The sequence below is a fragment of the Patiria miniata genome, unplaced genomic scaffold, assembly GCF_015706575.1.
Source record: "Patiria miniata isolate m_02_andy unplaced genomic scaffold, ASM1570657v1 HiC_scaffold_21, whole genome shotgun sequence".
NCBI lineage: Eukaryota > Metazoa > Echinodermata > Asteroidea > Valvatida > Asterinidae > Patiria > Patiria miniata.
This window is the reverse complement of record NW_024037060.1, coordinates 478659-502777: the sequence shown is the minus strand read 5'-3', so window position 1 is coordinate 502777 and position 24119 is coordinate 478659. Positions and strand designations below refer to the sequence as shown.

Here is a 24119-nt window from a genome sequence, read left to right as displayed (position 1 = left end):
TAACCATAAGAACACACCGATTCTTTTAAACAGCAAAAATCTCCGTTCCCAGGTCCCAATGCAGTGAATACTTTTTATTCTTAGACACTAGTGCTTTGTAAATTCTCATTACTAGGTGATCTTGGTCAACTAAGACTAAGTTAGAGACTTGCAGAGACTAAAGCAGAAATTCTGTATTTCCACAGCATGCTAGATGAAATTTTAAAAAAAATCAAATTAGAAATGTGCTTGTGGCCAAACACAAGCTGTTTCGGATATTTGAAACGACTATGTGCACGTGATGAACACTTGATGACGTCCGACTTCAAATGTCATCTATAACACACATTATACTGACTTAAAAGTAATTCCGACTTGAGTCAAGTCTATAGGCATTGCATATGCCGGGATTTCCCCCATTTAGTCATCGATGAGCAATCCGACACAACAATAGAGCCTCAGCAAAATAGTCTTTCAACCATAATTTCAATAAAAAGGAACCTTCACACAAACCCCCAAAACCCTGAACATGACTATCAGCTAAGCAGTAGCCCCACGTTGAAACAAGCTCCTTCATTTGGAAAGGTAAGCACATCTGTTTGAATTGATTTTTGGTACCCTAGTGAAAGCTTTGAAAGTAAAGTTAAGTGGAATAGGACCGAAAACCCTTTGTATCATGATTCATAATAACATGAAAGACCTTTTCAATGGAACAAAATCCAAAATGCTAATCTCTCCAAATACAGACATTTTTCTTTCTGATATCGCCATAGTCAATGCAGGATATGAACTACTAACATTTTTTTCATACTCAAGAATATATGCAAGTTTTAATTCTTCAATAATGCTGCAATTCCAATAAAATGTGAAGTAGGAAAACAACACACACATATACACAACAATGCTGTGCTTTTGTTTAAGACTACAGTTTGAAATTTTCTTTTGTTAAAAATGCAGGCGGAAGAAATAAATCAGGATGGACGACATGATTAAGCATACAAAGGAAGACATTGAAGCATTCATAAAGTCAGGTACATTCGGCAACGCATGGCCAAAAAGAGCTGTTCTTCTTGTCAACGATGAAGTGCACTACTCCAGTCCATTCACGAAGGGTGGTCCATCCATACATGCAGAGATTAAAGCTTTGCCCTCAATTAAAGAATTGCTTAAAGCAAACAAAAAGATAGTCATGTACATTAATTACTCTCCTTGTGGTGACTGCGCTAAGAAAATAGCAGAGAGTATGCAAGATAATCCTGAGGTGCCAGTGAGGATTAAATTTGCTCTAGTGTATAAACCAACAGAGACAGCCAACACAGATGGGTTAAAGAAATTAATGTCTGAACCAAACACCACTCTGGAAACCATACATGGGGATGGGTGGATGTCTCTGATAACACAGATCCTGGAGAATCGCGGAAAGGGGTACTGGAAAACTCTGTTAAATCAAATCTTGGACGAACACTGGGCATCTGGACAGGAAAAGGTATTGCAGGAGATTCTCAAATGCCACGGGGCAGCTTACTGGAAAGCCAAATCTTTGCAGACCTTCATCAACCACTGGAAGGATGAATTTGACACGGTGATCACAGAGGTCTTCCTGGATGACAGGGAGGAAAAATGGGAAGAGGACTTGAACACGATCCTCCTTGAAAATTGGACAAAGGGAAGAGAAAAAGTACTAACAAAGATTTTAAAGCATCATGGAAAGGATCAATGGGTAACTGTATTAGCTATGATTCTGAAACATCAGGGGAAAGATGGCTGGAAAAATGTGCTGATACAGCTTCTCCAAGACCAAAAGGAGGATAAATGGAAAACCGAACTAAAAGTTCTCCAGAATCTTGGGCTGGATGATCTGCATTCCAAAATAACCCACATGGTCCAAAGTCAGGAGGTAGATGCTTGGGGAAAAACAACTGGTGTTGTCTGCCACCCAAATAGAGATCTTTTGAGAGTTTTTGCATTGGAGATGTCTAAGAATCAAAGACAAGGTTATGTTTGGTTGAAAGTAGTGCTGGATGCATTAGATATTGAAGTAAGGAAGGAATGGCTAGGGCAGAGAATTTTTACCGACAATTCTGCGGCAGGAATATTGAAAAAGATACGGAACAATTCGCTCTAGATACGGTTATATAATCAAGAGCATTTCAATTTGGAAGCCGCAATTAATTAATGCACAGGAATTCTTTAAATGCATACCCGGTATACCACACAATGAAAATATTGTGAACCATATATGAACAGAACAACATCATAAGTTATTCATTTTATTAAAAAACATACAAAATATAAAACATCACATCGTTCAAACTCAGTAAACATTTTTAGTGAGTTTTCATTTAATATTTAAATGTTCAAAGACTTTGAAAAGTTGCATTTATTCTTTTTTTTGTAGAGATTGGGTTTAGGGTAAGTGTTGGTTAGAGCAATTTTGTTTGAAGACACTAGATATTATCATTCCTTTTCACTTTGTACTCATTTAAACTCAAACAAGCGTCAAATCAAATCAATTCGACATTTATTTTAACATAACTGTCGAACTGATTTGATCTGACCATTGTGATACTATGACATTTATATTTTACAAACCAATAGTCAATACTTATACTACTCTTAGAATTGGATTTAATGTCGTCATGTGTGACAATGCAATGACCCAATGTCTTTGAAACTTTGATGAATGAGAAATGAACATACGCGTTGCAAGGATGGGGCAAGGAGGGGGGGGGGCCGCTTTTTTGAAAATATTGTGCTTTTGCCCCCCTCCCTCCCTAGAAAAAATCCTGGCGACGCCCATGGAAATGAAAGATTTTGTTTTGTTTTTGAATGTTTGTAAATGGTGTCCATGATCTTTAAGGTTTTTAGCCGGATGTAGGGCCAAATTAGTATCTGGATGTAGGGCCAAATTCTAGCCAGATGTAGGTCCAACTTCTATCCAGTGACACACAACTGCTTGTGGATCTATCCGCAGGATTCAAAACTTTTGACAACATAAGTTTTATGTATCAATTCGTCACCGTTTTCACGAAGAGCCACATATGTCAAAACTTACAATTTTTTCGATTTTGATTTTTTTCATTATTTGGCATTGAAACAATGTACTTAACCATTTTGACGTGTTTCTGAAAGCAAAACATCATTAATTTCTAATTTACATTAATGTTGCAAGGGACAAAAACTCGATAAATGCATTTTGCGTTTTCACGAAGAGCCACATACATGTTGGCCCTTTGAACGCGTACAAAACCCATTGCACGGAAATAAATAAAAGTAGAGAAAATGAGATTTGCGTTTTCACGAAGAGCCACATCTTTGTTACATTTCAGCTGCGCGCGCGCTCACGCGCGCCTATGGAAATACACGTTGAACAGAAAGGGCAAATATCTCGGAAACCTGAATTTGCGTTTTCACGAAGAGCCACATATCTTTATTAATTAATTTTCGCTAATTAACTGCTGTATTTAGTCTTATTACCGGGTTCATGTAAAACTTCAGCTCTCGTAGAATCGTGTGATGATTTTCTTGTTGCACAAAGTTGTTGCAGAGTGGTATTTTTTGCAGTTTTAAAATATGAGAAACTTCTTTTGCGATTATCTCGAAAACGCCTTTTCTTCAAAATCCACATATGTGGCTCTTCGTGAAAACGGTGACGAATTATACAATATATATGAGCATTGTTACTTATCTTGGTTATAGTGAAATCCCAGGATCATTTATCTTTTTGACGAAATAGTCGAACAGGCTGGCAGCAGTTTGGGTGATAGACATGAATCGTTGGATGTTTTATATAAATCTCAGCTAGGCAATAAAATACTATTAATTATGTGGGACAAGTGCCACCCATCGCATGCAAAGTTTATGTTTATAGCAAGGAATGTCTATCTTTTATAACGAAGGATTCAAACCATACAGTAAATCATTCGATGTATGGTCACAGCAGCTGGCACATCGATGTACTGCGGCTACCTATCCCATGTTGTCCAAATTGTAGTCTAATGTTGATTAATTCTCTGACTGCTTTTCAGCTCGATCTAATTAATGTGTGTTGTATTTTCAACTTGTGTATGTGTACTACATGTACCGGTACTTGACTATTCAATTGCATGACTTCAATTTGTTGACTCAATTGTTTTGGTTATTTTTCTGTTTAATTTTAAGTTAGCTCTTTAATTCCTTTATTTTTAAAATGTGTAACGGTACATGCAAAAAGACCAATCAGCACACTTTTCCCTTTGTTGGAATAATAAATGTATCGTATTTTTTTTCAACATTAATTGCTGCCTTTGTCTTATGAAATACTTTGTCAAATAACCATAAGAACACACCGATTCTTTTAAACAGCAAAAATCTCCGTTCCCAGGTCCCAATGCAGTGAATACTTTTTTTTTCCTTCTTCTTAGACACTAGTGTTGTGTAAGGTCTCATTACTAGGTGATCTTGGTCAACTAAGACTAGACTAAGTTAGAGACTTGCAGAGACCAAAGCAGAAATTCTGTATTTCCACAGCATGCTAGATGAAATTTAAAAAAAAAATCAAACTTTGCTTGTGGCCAAACACAAGTTGTTTCGGATATTTGATACGACTCTGTGCACATGATGAACACTTGATGACGTCCGACTTCAAATGTCATCTATAACACACATTATACTGACTTAACAGTAGTTCCGACTTGAGTCAAGTCTATAGGCATTACATATGCCGGGATTTCCCCCATTTAGTCATCGATGAGCAATCCGACACAAAAATAGAGCGTGAGCAAAATAGCCTTTCAACAAATTTCAATAAAAAGAAATCCTCACACAAAAACCATAAACATTACTATCAGCTAAGCAGTAGCCCCACGTTGAAACAAGCTCCTTCATTTGGACAGGTAAGCACATCTGTTTGTGTTGATTTTTGGTACCCAAACGAAAGATTTGACTGTGTAAAGTTAAGTGGAAATAAGACCGAAAACCCTTTGTATCATGGTCCATAATAACATGAGAGATCTTTTCAATGGGACAAGATCCAAAATGCTTATCTCTCCAAATATAGACATGATTCTTTCTGATATCGTGTTTTCCACTTTTCAACTAAAATCTAAAATGTTATTGAATTTTTGATTTAAAAAGCGCCTCGTATTTCCTGCATTGTCAGGTTTTCAACTTAAACTTGTCCAGAAGCAAAGTTTCGAGCTAGGAGCTAAAAGAGAAACATCAAATGTCTTTTTATGCGTCCTGGTTGAACAACAACTGAGCAGCTAGTAAAACACAGAGGAACACCATAGTCAATGCAGGATTTGAACTACTAACATTTTTCAAACTCAAGAATATTTGCACGTTTTAATTCTTCAATAGTGTTCCAATTTTTTTAAAAATGTGAAGTAGGAAAAACACACATAAACATACACTGTAATAATGCTGTGCTTTTGTTTAAGACTACAGTTTGAATTTTTCTTTTTATGTTAAAAATGCAGGCAGCCCGACAAGAAGAAAGAAATAAATCAAGATGGACGACATGATTAAGCATATAAAAGAAGACATTGAAACATTTATAAAGTCAGGTACAAGCAACGCGTGGCCAGAAAGAGCTGTTCTTCTTGTCAATGATGAAGTGCACTACTCCTCTCGACCTAAACATGCAGAAACCACTCGACCTAAACATGCAGAAATGAATGCCGTACCATCAATTTTTGAACTGGTTCAAGCAAACAAAGAGATTGACATGTACATCAATTACTCTCCTTGTGGTTACTGTGCTAATCAAATAGCAACGATGTTGCAAGATAATCCTCAGGTGCAAGTGAGGATTAAATACGCTTGTCTGTATAAACCAAAAAAACATGCCAACAGAAATGGGTTGATGCAATTAATGTCTGGATCAAACACTACTCTGGAAACCATACATGGAGATGACTGGATAACTGTAATACAACGGATACTGGAGAGTCATGGAAAGAGGTACTGGAAGACGATATTAAAACAGATCTTGGAAGAACACTCGGCATCTGGACAGGAAGAGGTATTGCAGGAGATTCTCAAATGTCACGGGGCAGATTACTGGACAGCCAAATCTTTGCAGACCTCTGTGGTCGCCCTGGATGACGGGGAGGAAAGATGGGAAGAGGATTTGAAAGCGATCCTCCTTGAAAATTGGACAAAGGAAATGGAACAAAAACTAAGAGAGATTTTAAAGCATCACGGGGAGGATCAATGGCCAACTGTATTAGCCATGATTCGGAAACATCAGGGGAAAGATGGCTGGCAAACAACGCCGACACAGCTTCTTCAAACTACGGAGGTAGATGCTGGGGAAGAGACAACTGAAATTCTCAGCCCCTCAGAGAGATTCCGCTTGAGAGCTTTGTCGATGGAGAAGCCTGGGGATCATAGACAGGCTTATGTTTGGTTGAAAGTAGTGCTGGCTGCATTAGATATTGAAGTGACGAAGGAATGGCTAGGGCAGAGAATTCGTACCGACACTTCTGCAGCAAAAGAACTGAAAGATATTGTACAGGAAAATTCCTAGATAGTTGATCATGGGCATTTCAACTTGGAGGCCGCAGTAATAAACGGTGCATCAGAATTTTTTTAACGCATATACCATAATGTGCACAATGGATTTACTGTCATCATATATGATAATGCAATGAATGAGAAATGGAATATATTAAGGTTTTGAATGTTTGTAAATAGTGTCCATTGCCTTTAACATTTCTAGCCGAATCCTAGCTGATGATATTTTCTTCTAATTACTCAGAAGCACCAATAAAAACCACAATATTTAAAAATGTCATGGCGCTGCAGGAAAACCGTATGCTCTCAACATTTACAGTCGAGTCTCGTTAATACAAACTCGTTCGGACCTAGCCAAATTGTTTGTTATATCAGAATTTTGTATTAAGGGGAACATCAGTCCCATTCATTGTGCACATGAATGCACAGTCGGGACTAAGGCTTTCATGGTTATAATCGAGTGAGCAAACTCGATTAGTTTGTGATTGCACAAGGAAATCCCAAGTTATGAATATATAAATAAAAACTAGTATTTTGTAACAATGCAAATGTTGAATAATATTTCTTTTTATGTTACGTCAGTAGTGGTGTTGGTGTATACAGTAGCACTCATCAATTCACTCCTTTATCAATGTATTTATTCACTTTAAAATAACTATCATAAAATAACGGAGGCTTTTTAGTAATTTTGCAATTTTTGATTTTCCTTTTCATCCCTTTTTCTATTATGGTTTTTTGTTTACATTTAGTTTGCATGTGGTTGTACAATGACCAATTGAATTTCCCCTTTGTTGGGTTAACAAAGTAATAATTTGTATTGTACTGTATTGCTGTGTTTCTCAATATTGCTGCCTTTGGCCTGTGAATGACTTTGCCAAATAATCATAAGAACATATCCTGATTTTTTTTTTTTAAACAGCATCTCAAAACATGCCTCTCCGTTCAAAATAACATCTTCAGTTTTATCCAGTCAATGATAGTTTTTTCTAGATACCAGTGCTTTCTGAGTTGTCATTACTGGCTCACCACCTTATCGAGGCTGAGAAAATTCAAGCCTAATTTGTTTTTCAAGTTTAAGCCATTGGGCCAAAAAAAAAAGTCTCCGGTTTCTGGTATGCGCGCGCGTCGCCGTAGCCATGCGCGTCGGCAAAATGAAAAAGATTTTTTTTTTCAATGAAAGATGATGTCTCAAAACCGCCAAACTCACTGGTTTGACTGGAATTCTGCTGCCGCACAATTTTAACGTGTTTTTAGATTGGGTTATGGTCGAGAATAAGCTTTATGTGGCTTCTCTGGACTCCCATATATTTGCACTAAGTTTAGTCGGGCACCATTTGCAGTCTGCATCGATGAGCAATCTGCAATGCGGCACAATTTCTAAGGTGCGTGAGCATAGCCATTTAATACATTGAATTAAAAAATGAATGCCTCGCTCAAACAAAAAACAGTGTAAGGGTAAACATTCTATCAGCTAAGCATTGTAGCCCATCATTCACATCACTGGATTTCACCTAAATTAATGTAGACCAGTTACTAGAGCAAATTTTGCAAAGGTTAGTATGGATATAGATACAATATTACACTGAAAGGCACAACTCTGAGAAATGTGTCAATGAATTCGCAAATAATCAATCCTGAAAGTCCCGCCCCCAATGACATCACTTGGGAAAATACTAACCACTGACAACTCTCTGTGGTCCAAGATGCGCAACCTTTTTAGGAAGAGAGGGGGGGGGGGGGGGGGGGGGGGCTGGGATGGGGGGGGGGGTCGTGTGATCACTGAAAATCACATTTCTCCTTAGTTCTAAGCATTTGATGTACACTAGACTAAGAGCAATAGCAGATACTGTTTTGTTGTAAATACAGGAAAACACTGTTGCGCATGAAGTTCAATCATAAAAGCCATCGTGCCATATTTTCAATGGGGATCGAGCGCTGATAAAATCCTACAATTATGCACACTAAGTGTACAAAATGCACCCTTCTCAGGACTATTTAATTAGGGGGAGACCCGTTCGCATGTACGTCACATTCTTACATTTTGCTAGTGCATTTTTTTTAATGGAATTTATTTTGTGGGGTTAGACAAAAAAAATTGGGGAAAGCCCCCCCCCCCCCTAGAACCGCCACTGACCCAAAGGAAAAACTGTTTTGAATGGCAATGGTAAGATTTATGTGAATGAACAAGGTAGACATGTATACTAGAGATAGTGTTTTTGAAAGGTTTTAGAGGACCGAGGACTGAAGGCAAAGTTATAAAGAAGTTTTTAAAATACTCACCATGTGATGAATGTTCCAAAGAGATTTCTCTCAAAATTCTGAGGTGGAATTTTATATTAAATTTGCCCATGTGTACTACAAGGAGGGAAGGAATCCTGAAGAAATAAGGGAAGGGTTGAGACTGTTAAAAGCTCATGAGAAAATCACTCTGAAAGCAGTCAAGGGGCGGAGGATTGGAAGGAAATCATGAGACTTATCCTCAGGCATCAAGATCTTGAGGAGTGGGCATGCACAGGGTGATGTAAGAGTGGAGCATGACAAAAGGAAGCATTCTTGAACAGCAGGTTGTCCGGGAACATTTTTTACAATGCTCTCAAGAACTCTACAGTATATTTGAAGTTCAAGCCAATGCGTGAGCCGGTAAAAACAAGTAACACAGATGATCTAAATCAATGACCATGAAAACTGAAGTGGGGAATTATCTCAAAGGCAAGAACAAAAGGGAACTCCACAATGTAGCTATGCAGGTTCTGTACAATACCTGTGTTTAGGCAGATACTATGATATTTCAACTACTTGCTAGAAGGGGAAAAACAATTGTACTTCTTCAAGCACTTGTTTTTCAAGTTTAAGCCATTGTGTACTGCTACAAAAGATTGGCCTTCAATCGCTGCCCTGCTGAACAAAATCCTAGAAAGAGTATTTCCATAAAAAAACACCACCAAAAGCAAACAACGCGTTGCGTATGTAGGGGATTTCCCCATTCGATTCACCGATGACCAATGTGCAACGTGGCATCATTTCTAAGGTCACTTAAATAGCAAATATAGCGTGAGCATAGCCATTCCAACAAATAACAATAAACAGAAAAGCCTCATTAAAAAAAAACCACTGAGTAAGGGTTAATATTACTATTAGCTATAAGCACTGTAGCTCACCCTTCACGCTAGATTCCACCTGCATTTAGTATCTTAATATTGGCAAGTACAAACATTTATCATTGCCTGCATTAAAGAAATTAAGCCTTTTAGTTTAAATTTATCAAAAAGCAATATTGATAGATATAGATACAATAAATACAGAAAAACACAGCTATGGGAAATGTGCGGTCACAAACACCAATCACCTAAGTCCCGCCCCCAAAGACATCACTACCCAAGTACTGGCCAATTACAACTCTGATATGCAACAACTGCACCTTCTAAAGAGGGGTGTTCACTTCTCGTTTGGGTGGAAGGTCGAGGCAGCACTCAGACGGAACGTGTCAATTTCCACCTTCCATAGTTGATTGACTTTTATTCTGCACACACAGCTATGTTGCAGATCTCAAAAATCAGAATCTTGACAAACACTGCCTAAAATAGACATGTAGGCTGGGACAATAGCACTGCAAGCGTTTCTTTGTTGAGTCAAGTTTACACATGACAAAGTTGCGTGGGTTCCAGCATGAACTGCATTCCCATGGTTCGTATTTGTACAGTTAAACCACCCATGTGTAACATACATGATATTGCATTGGGTGTGTCTTTAATAAAAGACGTCAGCAACGAAAACACTTAGTCATTCCTGTTGTTCGTTCCTGTAGAGAAAGGTGGGTACTCATTTTCTTCTTTGCAAGCCGAAAAGTGGTGAAAACGATTTTTTTTTCTTCAAATTCCCCCAAAAGTTGGGAACTCAAAATTGAGCTTTTGGTTTTACTTAAGGGCCCAAACCCTCACCAATCCACAAATCAATCGGCTGATAATTTTACTTGAGTTGTTTTATGCATTTAACACTGTAAAGCCCGGTAGCAATTCACGATGTCCTATTTTTCGACAAGTGCAACATATGCTTCATATTCTATCATCATCATGAGTTGATTGAAGTTTTTCAGGTCCATTTACCCTCGACTCCTTTTTCTAAATTTAAAAGCCAACAACTGGGAAATATCACGAAAAAAAAGGAAATGCCAAGCAATACAACACTTTATACGATGTTTTTCAATTTCTAAATGCATTTATAAATGTGAAGTTAAAAAACGAGGAAATCAGCTGATCTGAGGAAAACTGGCCTGTTGTGAAATCATATTTTGTATTAAAAGGATTTGATTTTCGTAAAAGATATGATGGCAGTAGTGATACATTTAACAATTTTATTTTGAAGGGACCCTATTAAGGCTTTTACAGTGTTCTACTGTATATTCAAATTTTCAGGCCTCCAGTTTTGTATTTCTTCGTATTCTGCATGCTACCTGTGAACAAACGCTCCAGGGATGAAATGATTCATGGATTTTGGGGCTAGAAAAGAAAAGATGCACACAAACTTTTTAACAAATAATACATTATGAATGAAATTATGCATGCTTCACAATTTAATGGTGGAAAATCAACAAAGAAACAGCCTTCCTCGTGTATGTTTATAGTTAGCTGTATTATTGAAGAAAATGGAGTCAATTGTATCACATTTCATTCTGTACACTTTATCCCCTCCCCACCTCTTGACCCATTCGGTGATTAAATATTTGTAACAACATGACATATGTATATACATTGCAGAACCAATGATCGTTACTAACTGAGACACGATAAAGATTGCCATCTCAAGGATCAGAAAACCCACGATCGACTCCACAGCAACAGGAACTGAATCCCCAAGCGCACTCACATGTACTATCTGTCAAGTCAACGGTAAAACACCTTTAAAACATTGCATATATTATATTGCTAGACAAACTATTGTACACTCTACTTGCATATATGTTTTAATTGAAAACAAAAATGCACATCAGAGAATTTGCAGCAAGAATACAAGTATTTGTCCTATTGTAACTATCGCTCACTGGATGTTGCGTCAGTGTGGAACAGTAATTTCGTAATTTCGTGTAAATACTTCATATAAGTGTCCACGCTCAAAAAATCGAATTTTTTTTAACTTTGTGGGATGAAAGGACTTAGGGAGCAAGTAACATTTTGAGGCTGCAAAAATTCATTTTTTGCGTTATTTTCAAAGGTCATCCAGCAAACTGCAAAGTAATGTCACAAAAGTAACTATATCACGACAAAGGATCATCCTTACCCTTACAAGAAAAAAAGAAAAACAGTTCTGAAAAATCTCCTTTATACTATTTTTAGACCCTATAATACAGCAAAACTGATTTTTTTTACCCCATTTTTATCCCTTTAAAATGGCACTTGCCAGGGCACTCAGAATAATTTCCCTTCGGCTATGGTTAGTTCAGACATTGGTCTTTTCATATCTGGTGAGAAAATTTTGGGTTATTGTATAGCCTTTGTGCAGTAGCGCTCCAAAAATGGTAAATTTAACAAAAACGTTAAAAAGTGTATTTTCAGTTTTTTCCTTTGTTTTGAGTAATAACTTGTATATTTGGTATTGTTCATGAATCTAGCACATTTTTACAAACAGAATTAGACTGTGTATCATTTTAGACCATTGGATGAATAGTAGGTCGTGTACTCCCCCCCCCCTTCCCACACCTGGCTAGGCCCCGCCCACTCCCCCTGTGCCTCCAAATTTTGAACTTGTATGTTGCATAACGAAACAAATGTAAATATGCAAGTGAACACTTTAGAAATAACATAAGAGTTCCTTTTCACAGCCTCCCCTTCCCCACCCCGGGGGCATTGCTTGGGGTTGAGGGTGGGGTGTGACCACCCACCAATAACTTGGCATTGTCGGTACAATCATTGTCACATGGGCAAAACTCATGCGTTTGCAAGCCGCAATGAATAATTGCCATATCAATTGTCCTCTGATTGAAGTTCACCATCATTCCAATGATGTCCAGTCCTCCCCTCCCAGCTAGGCCCCGCCCCTCCCTTGCCACCAAATTCAGATTTTGATTTCTGCATGTATTTGCCTAAATTAATATTGTAAATAGATGTCAATTTGCAAGTGAAGCTTTCATAATCGACACCAACAGGCGTACCCGTCTCACAGCCTACCCCCTGCCATCCCTCTTCCTACTCCAGTGCTCATTATGAGCAACTACCCCTCCCCTCCCAAAGAATTATACAGAATATGTATTATTGTTAAGGTTACATATTGCCTTGCGGAAAGTCCACATATTTACACACACTATGTAGGTTTCGCTATTTTTTTGTCAACGTGGGAGTGGTTTGGAATATCTGGAAAGCACGGGGGGGGGGGATGTAAGATGGATACATGTACATGGTACATGTACATGGTACATGTACATGATGCTGATTTTTTTTTTAACACAATTGCATTTATTTTATTATTTTCACTACAGAGAAGTGATATGGTGATTACGAGAGCAAATAACTCATATTTTTATATTAAAAATACATGTACTTTAAAACAACTATCACTCTAGTGAAAACTCAAAATGGCCTCTATATTGATTGATTGAATTGAATGTGTAAATATGGTCAGATCAAGCACATATAGAGTCGAATATAGTACCGTTATGGGTGCTGCTATGCCCTCCAAAATCGTAATTTCGTAATCAGATCAGCATGACATTTTGAGTCTCTTCCAAACTGTCAACATGGCCACACTTCTGTGGTGCATCCATTGTTACATGGCATACAATCTAAATGTGTTGGTGCTTATAAATTACAGGTTTTTTTGTATACAAGCAGGGAATGTTTTGTTAATGTGTTAATTAAAAAAACAAACCAACTTCCCCACCGAACCACAAGTGCTAACAGATTTTATCCCTTTCTGGCGGGTATTTGGTTTTTTTTCTGAAAGGGAGGGGTACACACACTGTGATCCCATGTTGATTTGCATATACTTTGACCGATTTTCCTACAACCGATTTGGCAGGAAAATATTGGTTGACCATTACTCTATAATATGACATTCTTGGTTTTATTGCTGTTACCACTAGAGGTTTTTTTATATATTTTTCCATAATTGTGGTATTTGTGTGTAAACATTCATCCCAGTCAAGCAATTGTATGCATCCATTGTCATTGCCATAGGGACTTATAATTACTGATTTTATTCCAAAAATGTGTGGGTTTTCAACCCGAATTGGCAAAACTAAAGTAAATATACACAATTGTGGTGATGTTATTTAATGCTCTGCAATTGATTCATGTAATTGATTCAAAACAAACAAAATGGTACAGATTGAGAGGTGAACATTTCATGCGCTTCTCGCACCAATGGCGGCCACGTTACATACTGAGCAAGTATTGTTGTTAATTACATAGCCATGAATTTCAGTCATAGGATAATACTTAATAGGCTTTAATACCGTAATAGGCTTTGAAAATGGAAGTATTTTTGACTTTAGTTTATGAGCACCGATGTCTTTACAACGGTTGCCATGGTAATAATAAGCACACTACAGAAGTGTATTTGGTGCCACAAAACTTCATGTTGATTAGGCAAATACAAATTTGGAGGACACTTCCACTAAAAAAATACTTCAGACCCTAACTACATGTATATAGCCAAGTCAAGTCAGAGTGAAATTCATGCAATCAAATTGATGCTGTGTTCTCTCGGAGCTTTCATGGAGTGATCGTTGTTTTAAAGTACATGTATTTCAATATAAACAAATAAGAGTTAGTTGCTCTCTAAATCGACAGATCTTTTCCGTTTTGAAAATAATAAAATAAACGTCATTTTGTTCACCAAACCTTTTACTGTAATTCCAAAGTAGCTTGCAATATAAACAAATGTGTACAGCGTACATGCATGTGTCCAGATCACCCTCCCCCCCCCCCCCCCCCCACCCACACCCTGCGACATACACACCCCTTCTCCTCCTCACTTGTCGGATATTTCAAGCTGCCCCGTGTTGTAAAAAAAGCCACCTTACATAATTCAGACTTCCCCAAGGCCATTGCATGTACGTAATCTCAACAAAATTGTACTTGTTGACTTGTTGGGGGAGGGCGTGGTTATCTTTGAGCTTTGGGAGTGGGGGTGGCAGGGGAAGGGGCTATCTGTGAGATGGCTGTTGGTGTAGATCGTAAAAGGTTCACTTTCAAATTGATATCTCGTATTTACAATTTAATTTAGGCAAATACATGCAGAAATCAAAATCTGAATTTGGTGAGCGGGGCCTAGCTGGGAGGGGAGGACTGGACATCATTTGAATAATGGTGCCCTTCAATCAGAGGACAATGGATGTGGCCATTATTATTCATTGCGGCTTGCAATCGCATGAGTTTTGCCCATGTGACAATGATTGTACCGACAGTGCTAGGTTATTGGTGGGTGGTCACACCCCACCCTCAACCCCAAGCAATGCCCCGGGGTTGGGGAAGGGGAGGCTGTGAAAAGGAACTCTGTTATTTCTAAAGTGTTCATTTGCATATTATTTATTTACATTTGTTTCGTTATGCAACATACACATTCAAAATTCGGTGGCACAGGTGAGTGGGCGGGGCCAAGCCAGGTTTGGGGGAAAGTACACTACCTACTATTCATCCAATGGTCTAAAAATGATAAACAGTCTGATTCTGTTTGTGAAAATGTGCTAGATTAATGAACAATACCAATTATATAAGTTTATTACCCAAGACAAAGGAAAACACTGAAAATACACTTTTTAAGGTTTTTGTAAAATTTACCATTTTTGGAGCGCTACTGCACAAAGGCTATACAATAACCCAAAATTTTCTCACCAGATATGAAAAGACCAATGTCTGAACTAACCATAGCCGAAGGAAAATTATTCTGAGTGCCCTGGCAAGTGCCATTTTGGAGGGATAAAAATGGGGTAAAAAATGCAGTTTTGCTAGTAGTACAAAACATGCTGTATTATAGGGTCTAAAATTAGTATAAAGGAGATTTTTCAGAACTGTTTTTATTTTTTTCTTGTAAGGGTAAGGATGATACTTTGTCGTGATATAGTTACTTTTGTGACATTACTTTGCAGTATGGCTTGATGACCTTTGAAAATAACGCAAAAAAATGATTTTTTTGCAGCCTCAAAATTGCCGAAAAATGGCCAAAACACATAATGGCCCGTAACCATGGCAACGGGCAAAATATCGGATTAAAAAGTCTATTTTGGTTACTTGCTCCCAAAGTCCTTTCATCCCACAAAGTATAAAACATTCGATGTTTTGAGCGTGTACACTTATATGAAGTATTTACACGAAATGACTCTTAATTCACTGGAGTCAGTGGCTGCGCTACAGGGAGCATTCCCCCCCCCCCCCCCCAGTTCTCCCCCCCCCCCCCCCCCCCCCCACCTCCCCCCCCCCCCCCCAACCGTTTTCCACCAACACTTTATGTACACAGATTAATTATGCTTATTTTTTCGCTGTTAAGATTAATAAAATTTGGGGCCAATGAAAGCATTGAAACATTGGTACTCAAGACAAAACATGCCACACATGCATTTATACAGCCGTAGATAGTGTGCAGCCAACGTCTTTATACATTTGTTATTATACACCATTCTGCAGTTTGATGCATTTCTCATTCATACAAACGACTACACCTCTAAGTTGCTCTAGTGGCTTGAGGCTTGAGATTTTTTAGAGTCTGGCGCCGCCACTGACTAGAGTTGACGTCCCTCCCTCAAAAGGACAAAGGAAACAAAAAATTGGGAAAAACACAAAAGTCACTGAAGGGGTGTGGAGAATGACATTTTTCAGTAAAACAACTTTTGTATCAAAATAGAAACGTGAACAAATCCTGGGTTGCACTTTTCAGCATTCTAGTTTGTTAAAGCTACTGCCTTTATTTTAAGTCATGTTTTGTTTGTTTTCTACAGTTAAAAGTCTTACAGAGCTTGGGCTTCTTGTTACAACTCCTTCCACAGACCAGTAACACTTCTTACAGCTAGAGTGAGTTATATATAGTTTTATAAGTTCTCATTTTTAATTGTGATTTTTTTTAAACTAATTTCTGGTGTATTTATTTTTTAGTGCTCAGTATTATATTCTCAAAATGTTAGTTACACAATGTTCAATTAAAAAAATTTTGGAATGAAAACACTGACAAAAATTATTCTAAGTTGCATATCATTCATTTTCCATATTCTTTTATGTGCAATTTTTCAGACACTACTACTGCTGCATAGTGGACATGGCAGAGCAGGCAAGGAGATACATGGACGACTTTATCAACTCGGCCCCCTAGGTTGTAGGTGGCCAAGAGAGACAGTTTTGATCGCCGATGGTAATATTTATCTGAATGAGACAGGTAGACATGTAGAGGAAGTATTTTTGGAACAGTTAAGAGAAAACATGACGGATCCAAGTTCAACCATACGCATGTACCTAAGTTACTCACCCTGTAATGAATGTTCCAACTCAATAATACAGTTTTTGGAAGTCTATACTGAGCTGAAATTTGATATTAAATTTGCTCACGTGTACTACCAGGAGAGAAGGGATCCTGCAGAAATAAGGGAAGGGTTGAGACTGTTAAAAGCTCATGAGAGAATCACTTGGTGGCAATCGGAGAGGAGGATTGGAAGGAAATCATGAACCGTATCCTCGAGGATCAAGGACTTGGGGCATGGGCACAGGGTGATGAAGAAGAGTGGAGCATGACAAAAGATATCATTCTTGCCCAGCAGGTTGTCTGGGAAGATTTTACAATGCTCTCAGACGCTCTGATTACATGAGGTTCAGCCCGGTGCGTGAACTGGTACAAACAAGTAACGCAGATGATCTAAACCAAATTATGAACAATGATCATGAAAAACTGGGGAAAGGAAGTGGGGAATTATCTCAAAGGCAAGAGCAGAAGGGAACTCCACAATGTAGCTATGCAGCTTCTGTACAATCATGGTGAAGGTAGCTGTACAACAATAGTAAATGCTGCCACAGGTGAGGGTTATGCTTTTCTGTTGCGTGTGCTCCGAGCCTCAAGAGAGGCAGATGTGGGAGAAATGCGCAAATTATTGCGAAGGCGCATAATTGCAGACTTTGTGGCAGATAAAGAATTTCGCTACATAATTGATGAGCAAGTCGATGGTGAGGCTAATGCCGCAGTTGGGAATGAGGCTGCTGCAGCAGCTGAATAAATCATTGCATGAAAGAAACTTCAAAGCACCAATAGATCTTAAGTGTCTCAGATCAACTTCAGTGCAAGACTGGCCTATATGAATTCGCAGCTCATTTGGGGTTTGGAACACACCTTATTGAGTAGTCTGAAAGACGATATGTTATTAACAGATTTCTTTGTTAATAACCTCGGACTATACACATATACATATTGCTGGTTTCATAATGTTATTTACGCAGACTTATTACGGCTGATTCCCCAATTCACTTCTTCAAGTCATAATTCGGCATAGACTTTCGGCGTCAGTGGCCGCCTCATCACCTCAAATTGTAATAACAATGTTAGGCCCTATAAAAGCAAAGTGAAGTTTCCGTTATATGAATCGACGACTGACTTACAGAACACCCGTTGTCAGCCTATCACAATGTGACTGAAAGAATTAGGCACTTTCACTGCAAAAAACTGCAGTGTTAAATTTACACTGTTGGTATCTACAGTTGACTCTCGTTAGTACAAACTCTGTTTATACAAACTTCTGGTTATAACAAACATAAAGCCTTGGTCCCGACTGTGCATTTATAAATTATGCACAATGAATGGTACCAATGTTCCTCTTAATACAAAATTCTGATATAACAAACAATTTGGCTAGGTCTGAACGAGTTTGTTATAATGAGACTCAACTGTATATAGGTCCATCTGGTGTTAAATTTTACTGGTGTTGTCCTATATAAATACCGAATGGTGTTAAATTAACACTACAGTTTTTGCAGTGTTGTTGTGTAACTAAAGCTCGTTAATACAAATAGCATACAGTAGTTTAAACTCTGTAACTAAATGTATGTACATTTAATTACATTCAAAGTTTCCCAACCTGTTTTGTGAGTACGTACCTCCATGTACATGTACCGTACTGCAAAAGAACAATTTAAATATTCGTAGTTTAACAATAGGTTTTGCCCTTCACCACTTCAAATTCCTAAACCACTGTATACTGAGTGCTGTCTGATGGGTCTTGTGACAAAAAATACGATCTTACTCGAGTGTGACTCGAACCTAGAACATCTTACCACTCAACCACCAAGCTTGCCGGGAACAGCTGGTTCGAATCTGATATAGCAGCAGGTACTGCATTCAATCAAAACTTATGATGAAATGTTTGCCCATCACAGACGTAGCCTTAACGTAGTTGCTTGGATTTAAAATTTGGCGTGTAAATTGCTTGTGACGAAATCACGAAATTGCATGCGACGAAATAATGATTATAAATCAGCAAAAAGAAACAAAAAAAATTTGCAGAGTAATTGCGGTAAATTTTAGTTTTATATATTGTTGCAATGAAAATTACTGTATGTTGCATATAATTAAGAAACCTGAAAATGTGAAACACTGTGAAATTCTCCATTTTAAATGTGTGATTATTCCTAAAGATTGATTAACAGAAATAGTTTAGATGGATTAAATTTCTTTTTCATTTGTATATCCTATTGGAATATTATCCATGTTTAAAGTTGTACTTTGAAGCTTATTTCGTTTTTAAATTTGAGACGTGAATATTCATGAATATAATTATTTCTTGTTCAGAATATATTGATATGGCAGTTTGATCAAATAACAATGTACCGGTACATTATTATTCCAAATAAACAACGTAGGTAATTCACATGTGTAAACAGAGCACAAGGTTCCAGATATGCCATGCACATTAGGATGACGTCATCAGTAATTGTAATTGGACAAGTTATTACATTGTGGTGGGTTAGAAGTTTGTTTGGTTGCAAAAGCAACTGAGTATTTTTGTGCATTTTACTTTCATTCTATGTAATTAATAACTGCATGTAAATTGCTTATTTGTTATAACCGTTAAGCTACTGAAATTTGTTTAACATGATGTTTTAGCAAGGCTGTTTTTTTTTTTTTAGTTTAAGAATGACAGGTTAAACTTTACTTATAATGGATTAACATCGTCCTGGGCTGTAGCCAGCCGTTGGTGGGTGGGGGGGGGGGGGGGGGGGGGGGGGGCGGGACTCAACCCACTCCAAATTAAACATGGGTCAATTTTAGCTGTCCATTTAAAAACTTTTACAACGTTCATATATTTCATGGGTTTAAACAGTTTACTTACTTCATTGCATTTCATTGCAAGTGTGCAAAATATTCAGCAGGAAAAAGAACAAATTTTTAAGTGAAAAAAACCCACCCCTCACACAAACTGGGCTATAAACCTGTATTAATCTTGTAGAGTATTTAGTTTTCATATACACAGCTTTAAAACTTTTATCTGATTTTTAGTTATTACAATGTCAAATGTACATGTAAAGAAAGAGATGCTTCATTTCAAATGTTTTTAATCGGCACATAACTAGAAATGAAAGTCTTAGCCTACATTGTATTTGCAATACTAAAACTTTGCCTCAAAACATCGCAGAGACATTCAAATGTCTCCCTAATCTCACCTGTTCTCCCCAAGGTACATGTTGTATGTTTTGATGATGTGTCTCCCTAAGCATAAATTTACAGGAATGGAATGTTCTTATACACAACTAAATTTGTCTAATAGTATAAAATGTATGTATATAACAGCATGTTGTGATGAACTGATGCTTCGTAGTCTTAGTGTAGATGTATTAATATGTTCATACTTATAATCAATAAAATAAATAAATCATGCTATTGACCGCCAAAATGATGTGTAAATGATTACAAATTTGCTTAACAGAGATAAGCAAATTTTATCAAACTTCTGTTGTAGGTGAATTCCGAACTCACTGGTTTAGAAAAATGCATCTTAAGAATCCAGTTTGTACTGGAACCACGACATAGATTTCAAGATGCACTGTCAGTGCTCTTCACCCAAAACAACACTTTTTTTCCCCAAAGGAAAGTTCAACTCGTATGTTAAAGTTTTGCAATTTTTTTTTCTCATTCCATTTGGTGTTTTCAACTCTCTCAAAGAGGCTTTTATTTTGAGTTGCTTTCGAGCACAAACAGATCTTTTATGCAATAAGCCTGGTTCCCAGTCCTTACGTCATTGATTCTGGACGGGAAAACCAGTCTAACCTAACCATTGTGGGTCGAATACCAGTCTAATCTAACCATAGGGCCCGAACATTTCCAAATTGGGTATTTCTCGAATTTAAAGCCCCCAAAATGTGGTTCTAGATCCACCCTTGAATGGCAAATTCAAATTCCTTACAATGTGAGGACTGTTACTCAGACACCTTTGATGGTCTTTAATAGACAGGATACTAAAGGTTGGTGACTTACCAGATAGACCTCTTGCACTGCACGCTCTCACTGAGGGCAGTTTCTGTTATTTCAATCCGTGACTAGAAAAGTACAAACTGTCCATTCACACCGGCAAAAATGTACCATGTGTTGCATATGCTTGGGATTTCCCCCTTCCATTCATCGATGAGCAATCTGCAAGTAGGCAATATTTCTAAGGTCACCCAATTAGCAATTAGAGCGTCAGCATAGCCATTCAAAACATTCTCAGTAAAAATGAAAGCCTCACTCACTGACAAAAACAAATGTAAGGGTAAACATTACTATCAGTTAAGCATTGTATCCCACCTAGTTAACCTAAATGTAGACAACTTATTAGAGTAATTTTAGCAAATATTAGTATGGATAGACACAACTTTATACTGAAAGGCACAGCTCTGAGAAATGTGTCAATGAATTCGCAAATAATCAATCCTGAAACTCCCGCCGCCAATGACATCACTTGGGAAAGTACTGACCATTGACAACTCTCTGTGGGCCAAGATGCACAACCTTTTTAAGGAGGGGATGGGGGGGGGGGGGCCTTGATCACTGAAAATCACGCTCCTTCTTGGTTCTAAGCATTTGACGTAGACTAGACTAAATATGACTAGCAATAGCATACAGTTTTTATTGTAGATACAGGAAACACTGTTGTGCATGAAGCCATGAATTGTAATCATAAAAGCAGCTGAATGGGTCGAGTCAAATACAGAATATTCAATTATCTTTTTATAGTACCCGATTGTTTTAAACATCATAGATATTTCAAAATATGCCTCTTCGTTCACACTTATGTCTTAAGTTTCCTGATGTCCCGGTGCAATGAATAGTTTCTATAGCTACCAGTCCTTTGTATAAGGCCTGGGTCACCTTTGTCAGTTTTAGGCAGAGACTAAAGCACAGTAATTACGTATTTCCTCAGCATGCTAGATGAAACATTTTTCCAAGCACTTTTTTTTTTCAAATTAAAGCCAGTGCGTAATACTATACAAAGTAGTGGCGTAAATCTGTGCCGGGGACTGGGGGATGGGGGATGACTCGAATAAACAAAAATTGCCCGCCGTGGAAATTAGAAAAGCGGAGGGGGGGGGGGGTGCTGGACACCACATGAAACTAGCGGGCGCTGTTCATGATACAGATGCACATCTTATATATACTTACGCCCGTTAACCCTACATCAAAACGGCGCGTTTTAGCTTTTGTATTCTTCTTCCTTTTGCAGTACTATTGAATACATTTTGGTTGTTGGGAAGTTCCAAAAATACCTCAAAATCCGCCATTTGTTTTTGTTTGAGCAATCTGCAAAGCGGTATAATTGCTAAGGTCATGCATCCAAAAAGCAAATACAGTGTGATCATAGATATTCAGCAAATAACAATAATGAAAAGGAAAGCCTCACTCAAAAAAAACGTAAGGGTGAACATGTCTATCAGCTAAGTATTTGTAGCCCGTCATTCACACTGTATTTCACCTATTAATGCAGACAAGTTAGAGTAAATCTTCACCAATCCTGAAAGTCCCGCCCCCAATGACATCACTTGGAAATTACTGACCAATGACAGCTCTTATATGGACCAAGATGCACCACTTTTATGGAGGGGGGGGGGAGGGGCTGGGATGGAGGTAGGGGGGGTTGCTTGATCACGGCAAATCACGCTCCTTAGCATTACACGAATAGACTAGACTAAATATGAGCCGTAGCACGCAGTTTTCATTGTAAACGCAAAAAGGTTGTTGTGTGAAGTATACCGTTTGAGCATAAAAGCAACTGAATGGCTATAGAATCAAATACAGAACTAATATTTACATGTTCCATTTCATGCCCCCTGTAAATAATGCAAGAGTCGGGGAAGTATTGTTAATGTCAAGACTCCGGTTCCATTTCCGGATGCATGCTGCAACTTTCTGTATTTTGGGGTGGAAGGTCGAACTTCAGGCCATCTTTTTACAGGATGTGTTTCTCCACCCTCTCAGTATTTCACCCCATTCTTTAAGCATATCTCAAAATAGGCCTCTTCGTTCACACTAATATCTTAATTGTCCTCAGGTCCCGGTGCAGTGAATAGTTTTCTAGCTATACCACACTGTTCTGTATATAAAGTCCTCCGACTAGGTCAGCTGGTCCCCTAGACATACTGGCAGAAATTCTGTATCCTCAGCATACTGGATAAGGCATTTTTCCAAGTACATGTACTTATTTTTTTAAGTTTAAGACAGTGTGTAATTATACGACAAAGGCTTGGCCTTCACTATTGACAAAAACAACAGCTGCCCTGGACAATATCCTGTAAAGTGCAAAAACACAATGGATTGCAAAAGCTTGGGATTTCCCATTTTTGATTCGCCGATGAGCAATCTGCAATGCGGTATAATTTCTAAGGTCATTCATCCAAGGCCAAGTTCGGGCAAGGACCATTAGTCGACTAGTGGTTGATTTGTGACGTACCTTACGCCTGCGCACTAATAGCAAAGTGCAAACGTCTCTAGTCGAACGCTGGTCAAAATGTCATTGCAAAACGTCTGGATCCTGGCTCCCTGCTGTACGTTATGAACGAGCGCGGCTATGGTTACCAGCGAAGCAACCAACCCCAGTAGGTTGGTTCCAAATAGTCGACTAGCGTAGTCAACCATCGTCGACTAGACAGAGTTCGGGCAAGCGTTAGTCGACAATGGTTAACTATAGTCCTTGCGCGAACTTGCCCCAAATAGTCAATACAGTGTAAGCATAGCCATTCAACAAATTTCAATAAAAAGAGAAAGCCTCTCAAAACCCCAAAAGCCGTAATGTATAATTAATAAACAAACATGACCGTCAACATTGGGCTACATTGTAGCCCACCATTCATGCTGGAAATTGATGCAATTGTTTTGGCACGTCTGCTTGCCATTTTGTGGGCTCAAGTAATTTATTACAGTAAATGTAGTAAATAAAGACCAATATGGACAGACACAATGTATACTGAGAAGCATGGCTTTGAGAAATGTGTGAAGTCACAAAACACCAACCCCCAATGATATCACATGGAATGTACTGACCAACTGCAAGTCACAATGGACAAAAATGACAATTTTTTTTTTGGGGGGGGGGGGCAAATCGAGGCGGGTTGCTTGATCACTGAAAATCACACTCTTCCAAGTTCCAAGCATTTGACATAGACAATCAAGGGCAAACTTATTAGGCTACATTCCTTTAGAGTGGGTATTAT

General features: G+C 38.1%; 1 pseudogene; it reads left to right on the top strand.

The window, feature by feature from the left end:
• Positions 1–15392: 15392 nt before the first annotated feature.
• Positions 15393–18132, top strand: LOC119729817 (annotated as a pseudogene).
• The last annotated feature ends 5987 nt before the right edge of the window (positions 18133–24119 follow it).